Source organism: Pseudopodoces humilis, chromosome 7 (assembly GCF_049639895.1).
Source record: "Pseudopodoces humilis isolate 2021_Gansu_Grassland_sample_001 chromosome 7, ASM4963989v1, whole genome shotgun sequence".
Classification (NCBI taxonomy): domain Eukaryota; kingdom Metazoa; phylum Chordata; class Aves; order Passeriformes; family Paridae; genus Pseudopodoces; species Pseudopodoces humilis.
This window is the reverse complement of record NC_142206.1, coordinates 16,174,130-16,182,006: the sequence shown is the minus strand read 5'-3', so window position 1 is coordinate 16,182,006 and position 7,877 is coordinate 16,174,130. Positions and strand designations below refer to the sequence as shown.

General features: G+C 45.9%; 1 protein-coding gene across 2 annotated transcripts in view; it reads left to right on the top strand.

Moving 5' to 3' along the window:
- Nucleotides 1-6,196: 6,196 nt before the first annotated feature.
- LOC148183983 (uncharacterized) overlaps nucleotides 6,197-7,877 on the top strand; it is a 156,235-nt gene continuing 154,554 nt past the window's right edge. For both annotated transcript variants that reach the window (XM_088057897.1, XM_088057898.1), the window contains exons 1-2: nucleotides 6,197-6,254; nucleotides 6,616-6,733. The gene's annotated coding sequence lies outside the window, so the exon portion shown is untranslated. The remainder of the gene's footprint in view (nucleotides 6,255-6,615; nucleotides 6,734-7,877) is intronic.

Genomic DNA, 7,877 nt, shown 5'->3' with positions numbered 1-7,877 from the left:
CAGAGAAGGCACCATGTGGAGAAACGAATTGAAGCAGCTTGGGCTCATGGGTAGACCTGATGGAAAAAGGTGGATTGAGCTGTTGAGTTGACATGTATTCTGAGTGCTGGAAACAAGTTTTGTTTGCTTAGACTGGTCTCATTTTTTTTGTGGTGTTCACCAGTACCGTGAACACTGCTGGAAATGTCTGTGAGTTGGTTCCAGCTCTTTGGTGTTGTTTTTTACATTCCTGTACTGCAGGTGACTTTGGGATGTGATGTCCAGGTGACTGGAGCTGCATTTAATCGCCACAGGGCAGTGTTACTCTGTGGATGTACTGAGGGTTTCAGAGGACCTGGTACAGAGGGTGATGGGAGCTGGAAGGAAGATGTTCATCCCTGCAGATAGCCAGCATTTATCCCACAGGCTGGCTGCTGCTAGTGTGATAGTAGAGAAGTTGCAAGGCTTTTGAAAAAGGTTTCAAAAACTGGCCTTGATTTTGGTTGCTCAGTTAGTTATTATAAAACCAGTAATAAATTGTGTGTGCTTGTTGCCTCATGCTTGTTGCTCTTGAGATACTTGTTAAAATAGACCTTGCTCAGAGACACATTACTGAAGTCCATCCCTCAGTCACAGAGATCCATCCTTCCTCAAGTATTGAGCACTGTGGTCACTTAAGTGATGTGCTTCTTGGACCACCGCGATGGTGTAACCATCGTGCTGCTGGGAGATTTGGAGAATCAAAGGTGAAATGTGCTGTCTCTTTGCATTTGTCTGCATGGTTGCTTTGATAGCACTGCTGTGCACCAACACTACAGCAAGCCCCTTCCAAACCTTGTGAGAAATGAAGCTTAGGTCTCAGCTGGTGAGTGATTAGCTCTGGTCTCTCTTGCAAGGAGACTGTCAGTTCCAGTCTAGCAATCATGAACTCTCCCCTCATCCACTGATGTTTTTGTGATGGGCTGTCATCCACACATTTCATGTTTGGAACAAGAGGTACTAACTCTCCTCTTGGGTGGTGTTTTGGATGATGTGGAAATAAGTGCATGTTCTCCAAGTGTAATTTTGTCAACAGACTGCCTAAGGAATGACCTGAAGCTTTTAGCAGAGACATGGGGAGCTCAGGAAAGAGACTCAGTGGTTGAATAGTTAAGCCCCACTCACATGGTGGGCTCAGGAAAAAGACAAATAAGAGAGGAGAAAAGAGATTGGTAAAAGGCCAAAGATGACACTTGGGTTCTTGGGCTTTGATGTGAGGTTGAGGGTGTGTGTGAAGGAAGGCAAAAGCTCACTGAGGAATATGGCAGAAGGAGACTGATCACCTGGGAGTGAGAGTGCTCACTGTGAGGGGTCTGCAAATAGAAAGATTTGAAACAGGCCATGGTGGGAAGAAATGCAAAGATGGTGTGAGTCAGAGGCAGGGACAGCCAAATTCAGCACCACTTTTAAGCAGAAGAAACTCTGCTGACATCTTATAGCTTCAGGCAAGGACCAGCAAAAACATCTGGGCTGGATCTTGGGCAGTGTAAATCTGCTTGGGGGCCACTGCCTTCGGCAGTGCCACACTGATCTGTGCATATGAAAGCTTTGGGCCTCTGCTTGCCTTCCTGCCTCCAGTCCTGCCTACTTGTTGGGTCCTGTGGAGCTCTCTGGCTGAATTTGTGGGTGTCAACGCAGGGGGTTTCCTGGTAAATGAGAAAAATGCTGTCCTTCCATCCTGCTTCATCTGCCTGGGATTTCTGACAGAAAGGCACTGACTAATTCCATCTGGCAGGCTGACCATGCTTCAAAGACTGCAAATCCCGAGACTTTTAACTTACAAACAAAATCATGCATTAAAAAAAAAAAAAAAAGACAAAAAAAAAAAAAGACAGCTCTCCCCAGGGACAGTCTCTGCAAAATCCAAAACAAGGTCTCAGCGCCTGCCCTGGTGCTCTGGCTGACACCAGTGTTTTTTCTGTCCCTTTTAAAACCAAGCTGGAGTGTTCCCGACTCCTCTGTTTGACACCTCCAGCTCCCTTATTCCCTTCGGTGAGTGGGGCAGGGGGGAGGAGGCTGGAAGGGAAAGGCCAGAGCAGAGGAGGAAAGAAATGCCTGGTATTGATCCATTAAGGCTGGCCAGACTGCAAGAAATTCCGGTTTGTGAAAAATGTTGTGGTTTAGAGCATTTGTTTTTGTTCCACAGTGGGATGAAACCAAGACTTTCTGGAAGGAGGGAAGAGCGGGGGGAGAAGAAAAATGACTTTTTTTTTTTTTTTTTTGGTGGTTGTTGTTGAGGAGGAACAGCCTCCCTGCGGTACAGATGCCCACACTGTGTGACTGGGGAGTCCTCTCCTGACAGCCTCTCATTTTCAGCCTGTGCTCCTCTAGTAGGGTAGTAGATTGGTATCAAGGTCCTGCAGGAATGGGTAGAGACCTCCTTCTACCTCCAGCTAATTGCATGCTCTGGATAGAACAGAATCAAGGAGTGACCTTCAGTGACCTCCCCTGTGACAGTCATGGTGAAGCTTGCCTGCAAAACTCTGTGAGATCCCCTGCTTTGTGACAGTTCTGCCCTTGCTGTGCTTTTATCCACTCACCTGGACAAGTTTCCCAACTGGTGTAAGGAGTAAGCTGCACAGTTTCTGGAGGATGAAGAGGGTCCCTGAATTCAGCCACGTGAAGTAGGGAGGCTCTGACCCAGCATTCATACAAAGGGGAGTTTGGAGTGATTACCAAGAAACCAAACACCTTAAAGATGTTGCTCTTGCTTTTTAAAATGAGCGTGTTGACTTTTCTCACAAGACCCCTTGTCTTGCATAATGACAATTCCTTTCAGGGAAGTGTAGGAGGGCATAAGAACCTGAGCAGATCTGGGAGGGGAAGGTTTAAAGATGTCAAAAAATAGGGTGTAGGCACAGCATGTGGCTCTTTTGCTTCCAGACAACTGTAAGAGCATGATGAAGGGATATCTGGGCTTACCTTTCGATCAGCAACCAGTGCCTTTGAGCAAGGTAAGTGGTGATCTAACCTTTTTGCATCTCTCCCAAAGTTGGGGGAAATCTGGTCAGCAGAGCTACGAAGGGGATGGACAGTGCTGCCCTGGAGGGTACCATGAAAGCTATGATCAAGAGACGCCCTCTTGATGGCCCTGTGAGGTGTTGGTCAGGTCCCAGATCCCACCATGTGTGCCTGCATGTGTCTCCCAGGCACAGCTAGTGAAAGCTTGCTCCACTGTCTGAAGAACAGCTGTGGCATTCTGGTGATTTCCACCCTATCCCCACATACCCATGCCTTGTCACAGGTTGTTGAGACAGGAATGGAAGTTATCCTGTGCTTGCAGCTGGCAGCCCTTGGGAAATTCCCTGTTTTCTGGGAGGTAAAACCCCTTTTCTGAATGTTAGTCAGCAAACTATGCAGGGGAAAAGAGAGAAGAGAAAAAGAAGTGTCTGCTGTGAGTCAGAAAGGGGTTCCTCCCGAGACTGTGGAATTACAGGGAGGGTGGGAGGAGGCTGCAAAGCCTGGCTGCTATAAGCAGACCTACGTTCCACCAAGCCACAAGCATGAGGTGTTGGCGCTCACAGGCCCAGGAGCACAGTGGGATCTTCCTTAGCTCTTTCCAAGACAGGAGGGCTTGCAATAAAACCTGAAGTGTCTGGTAATTTGATTGTCAAAGGCCACATCTTCTAAGACAAATGTTTTGGACCTGCCACAGAGTGTAGAGCCAAGGCTGCTAGGGGAAGGCTGCTAAAAGAACAGGCTTATTCCTCCAAAAGGGATTTCTTGGCAAGGGTTATATCCAAAGCTTTTTCACTAGTTGCAAGATTGTCACGTTGACGGGTGTTCCCCTCTCCCTGGCATCTACTGCTTTCACCCAACACAGCTCTCTGGACTTTTACCCACACACCTTTTGTCTTGCTCAGTTATTGTGAAGCAGAAGTGTTTCACATCTGCCATGAGCCAGCATCTAAGGATTTCACAGGCTCTCCCCTTTTCCCGATAATATTGTTGGGTGTCCCTTCTTATAGAAGAGGCCTTCCTACTGAAGGAGACCAATTGTGGGTCTAAAAAGAGCTAAGAAAGCTGGTAGCTGAGTCTTGGGTGCCAGAGCAGCTCATAGGCAGCTGCTGTTGAAGGTCAGGGTGGTCCTGCCTTAGTAGGGCACGTGTAGAACTGTCTGCTCTTGTCTGGTAATATCCAGAATGAGCATGTTGTGGACTTTCCTACTGGTAACAAGGGATGGATGCCCAGTGAAGACATGGATAGGACTCACCACCGTGGCTGGGTTTTTTTCTGGGTTTATGCCTGGTGCCATTTCCATGCACAGAAAGGCAGCAAAGTGGACTCTTGCTCTTTGTCTCCTATGAATTGATTCTAGGCATAGGTTTCCCATAGCTTCTCCTGGCTAGTGGTCATGTTCTCAATGGGACAAAGTGCTGCAGAGAAAGGCCAAGTATCTGGCAAAGCCATTGCCAACAAAAAACCTGAGGTTAAGGCTTGAACTCCTCTCCTGGTGAAGCTGAAGGCAGGGGTGAGCCTGCAGTGTTGCATTTTGCTACTTACTGTACTGATCTAGCTCAGAAGGGAGTGAGGAGTAATGATATTTCCTTGGTCCTACTATCTTTTAGTTTCATGTAAGAAACAAAATTCACTCTTTCCCCTATGCTGAAATATGCAGATGGGCTGTGCACCTCTGCAGACTGTGTTGGAAGGAGTCACTGTGTTCTGTTTTAAATATTTGACAACCCCCTCATTAATTGTTGGAAAGACTGTCTGATAATTTGGTGGAGTCTGGAGCCTGCAGAATGTTACAGTGAGTGATATGTATCTGTATATCCTATAGCCCTGGAAGAACTGTTGAATCCTGTGAAGCTCTTGGCTTTGGAAAGTCACTTTTCAGGCACATTTTTTCCTGTAACTGAATTCCAAGTTTTTTAGCAACTCTGCCTCCCCTTTCTCTTCCCCATCCCCCTCTCAAAAGGGACATTTAAAGGAAGATACAACCATCTTCACACCACCTTCTCTCTGAAGAGAAATGGAGGTGACATTGAAGAAAAATTGCAAATCAAAGCAAGGGGGAGTTGCCTACTTGTATCCTACTTGAGGTGTAAATGGGACTTATATCTCTTGGGAAGTTGTTCAGCACTTAACATAAGACCCTGTATTCATTTGCTCATGATTTTGCCAATCTCAAACTGTTCTCACTGTTGTTTACGGTGCCACACATGTGACTCAGGACAGATTTTTCTTGGGATGGTAATAATCTGAAATGGTTCACTCATTTCCAGGAACAAGATGAGGAGAAAATTCCATTATTTTTCCTTCTGTGTTTTAAAAAAAGACAAATGCAAGATTTTTTTCTTTGTTTGTTTTGGTTTTTTTTTCGTTACTTCACCGAGGCAGCTGACTTCTTTCTGAATGAGTCCGAGATGTCGTTGAGGAATCACTAGGAGGTAGAGCTCACCTCTTTTTTAGTGCTGGCTGTTTATTAGGCATTTATTCAATGTAATTTGTTGGAACTAAGATTTCTCCATCCTCTGTGGAGAAAGATGAGGGTGCTCAATCGGCCAATCTGAAAATAGGTATCTAATAGTACTGAAATGAATTGCATCCTGGGGGTTCATGACAGAGGTAGTTTAGAAAAATTGTTTAAAACAGACTCATTTTTAGGCAGATGAGTTCAACCCTCTGAGGCTGAGGAAGAGCCTGCTGTTTTTCCTATGAAAAGCTGATTGCTTTCAGCTGTGTTACATGTTTTGGAGAAGAGAAAACCAAAAATATATCTCAGTCTGCTCATGGTGATGAGAGTCTGGTAAATGCTTTGATGAGTCCATTCGAACAGTGCATTGTTGTGGCACTTATCCCAAAAGCAAGAGTGTATTTCATCCCTGAACCTTCCTAATGACTCTCATGGCACCATGATTCTAGGGAGGTGGTGAAAAAGCTCTCTGTCTTTCCTGCAGTCTTGGTGGCTTCGATTCTGGCGGTGCCCAGGAGGCAGGGAGGAGGTGTGCAATCAAACCACAAATGTAGAAGGACTGCTGGGAACCGAATGTGGGGGAGAAGGCAGCAAAGGGAGCGGCTGGACACAACAAGTGTGGCATGGGAAGACAAAGGGGGAAGTGGGGACGAGCAGGAGGCCTGGGACTTTAAATGCTACTGGAAGTCAGAAGGGAAGAGGAGACTGATACCAGAAAAGGAACTGTACAGCTGGAAAGTGAAATGTGAGATGGGAATTGCACATGTGAGAAGGGAAGGCAACTGAGGCTGTTGATGGGGCAAGGAACTTCAGGATGGTAAGCAGAGGTTCAAAATTCAAGAAAGACCAAGTCCTAGAGGACAAGTAGTGGAGGCAGCTGCACAGAATGAGACAGAACAAAGGCTGTGGGAGACAGGCATAAAAATTTGGACTTGGATGGGCACCAGGGAAGAATGATTTGGGATGTCCTGTAGAAAAAACTGTCTGTGTCACAACCGTGTCCAGGGGAACCAGTTGCTGCTACGTGAATAACCTGGATTTTGGCACTTACGGGACTTCTAGCTCTTGGGGTATAACATTCTTTGTGGATATAATACTCTATATCATCTGGATTTTTCTCTCTGCTCTATTTCTTGTGGTAACCTTTCCATGTTGTTTTTCTCTGCTGCTTTTTCTAGCCTTTTATGAGAAAATTTTGGGCCCAAGAAGGTTTATGCTGAACCCTCAAACACATGCTGTTCAAATGGCTTGAAATATTGAGTGAAGCGTGTTCATCTTTCATTATCTGGAGAAAAGGTATGTATGAAAATGGTTTCCAGGAAAAATACCCTTGAAAGTCTCAGGAAGAGCCTGTCACCTCTTTACTAGGACACAGTCATTTCTTTCCAGCTGATCAGCCCGTGTTGGGTGTCAGCATTGTGCCTGGATCTTAATCTTAATGATTATCAAACAAATGGTTAAAACCAAGGGAGTTCTAAGAGCAGAAGACCTGCCCCTGATCATCCAGCTCAATGAGACCAAGTGCAGTCTGTTACAAAGTCTAGGGTACAGCTTGATTTTAAACATCTGCTGAAGTGCTTTGTACTTTGAGTTGCTGGGAAAAAGTTACTGGTATTCCTGGGTGGCAATCTGTAATTCACACCCTTGCAAGGGGTCAGCAGAAATGGGCAATGTGCTTCTCCTGGCCTTGGAGCCTACAACTTGATCTTGGTGTCTGGCCGGGCGTTTCAAACCCCAGCCGATACTGCGTGTGCTTCTTGGACAATCCCGCCTTTTTACGCACTTGCTGTTCCCTGACCCGCTGGCAGAGCTGCTTGCCCCCATTATTCATCCTGACACACTTTGTAACGCACTGAGCCAGCCTGCGGCATCCAGCCTGCAAATTTCCCTAAGGCTGCAGAAGGGGAAGAAAAAAAAAGATAACCTGCAATAATACGGACATGCACGCAAACACGCTTTTCATGTGTTTTTCACACATTATGTGTGCGTGCAGAAATTCATGCGTGCTCATCTGCACACACACACACGTTTTTTTGGATACTTGTATCCCACTGTCTGAAAACCCGAGAGTGCAAAATGTGTCTATAAACGTAAGGGAGCTTTTCGGGGCCTTTGATTTGAAGTTGTCTTGTAACAGCTTTCCAGTGTTAGGATGGGATAGGGTGAGGTAAAAGGAAAGAGGGAAGAGAAAAAGGAAAGCAAGAGGCAAAGGTAAAGGGAATAGAGTGGAGGGAAAAGAGTGGGGGGGGGAGAGAAAAAAGATATGGGTGAGAAAGGAAAAGTACAGATAGCAATGCTGACGGAGTTTGTATACCTTAAAATCTGAAAGGTCCAAGAGTTCTTGACCTATATTCCCTGTTGCAGAAGTGCGGTACAATAACACACTGGGTTTGTTTAAAACATGGAGACTTGACTTCATTTTTATGTTCTGAAGAAAGAT